The sequence below is a fragment of the Pygoscelis adeliae genome, unplaced genomic scaffold, assembly GCF_000699105.1.
Source record: "Pygoscelis adeliae isolate BGI_AS28 unplaced genomic scaffold, ASM69910v1 Scaffold1411, whole genome shotgun sequence".
In the NCBI taxonomy this organism is placed as follows: Eukaryota; Metazoa; Chordata; class Aves; order Sphenisciformes; family Spheniscidae; genus Pygoscelis; species Pygoscelis adeliae.
Genome location: NW_008824087.1, coordinates 1 through 1,045, shown reverse-complemented (window position 1 = coordinate 1,045; position 1,045 = coordinate 1).

Sequence of the window (1,045 nt, the reverse complement as noted above, 5' to 3'; positions counted from 1 at the left end):
CCCTGCCCACAGCAGGCAGAGCAGGGCCAGCACCAGGCCGGGCAGCACCGCCGTCATCCTTGCTCTGGGGGCTGGAAGCGGGCAGGAGAGGCTGCACGGACCTGCCTCTTCCCACACCCACTTTTATAGCCCCCACCACGGGTAGCACCCCCTGCCCGCCCCCGCTTTATGCAACAGGTTACACAAGAGCAGGGATAACTTGTACCCGTATTAAGTGACAGTGTTGGCCCCTTCCCCATCTAATTGCCCAGTCCCAGATGAATGCAGCCTTGTGTGAGACCCAGCCCAGAGCACGTCAGGGACCAGGCGATGCCCCGTGCCTGGTGCTGTGGCTGGGGAGGGGGATGAGGGTGCCCCCAGTGCCCCACTTGGCTGTTGCCCACTGGCCCCAGGGTCTGGCAGTGCCAGGACGGATCCTGCCTCAAGGAGGAAGATGGTTGGGCCGGTGTTTTAGCCTGGTGTTGAGCCGCAGCCCAGTGCCCCCCAGAAGGGGTTGCAGCTTTGCAGACTGCTGGCAGTGAGCACAGACCCCACTCCCGAAGAGGATCCAGGCTCATGGCATGCAGAGCAGGTGGGCGGCCGGGGCTGAGCCACATCCAACACTCACAGCCGTCGCTCTGGTTCATGTCCATCCTGCCCCCACATTTTTGGAGAGACCCCCCCCAACGATTGCCCATTGCCCCATCCCCACGCTGCCAGCCTGCTCTCTGGCGGGGAAACTGAGGCAGGGAGGCTGGGGTAGCTCATGTTGTCCAAGGGGGCAGACAGGAGCAGATCCCCCCATCTTCTCCCTGGACGGGGCAGGTTTGGTGGCCAGGCAGCACTGTGGCGTGGGGTTGCAAGTGCACACGGGGTCCCACCCCGGCAGCCCCACAGCCAGGAGCTGGGATCAGCCCTGACCCCCAGTGCCAGCCCCAGCCCAGCCCACCACCACCAGCCGTGCTTCCCCCTCCCCATTGCCCCATTGGGGCTCCCCCCACGACGATCCAGCAGACAAGGGCGGGGGGCTGGTTTTATACGGGCTTTAATGGGGATGGGGGTACAG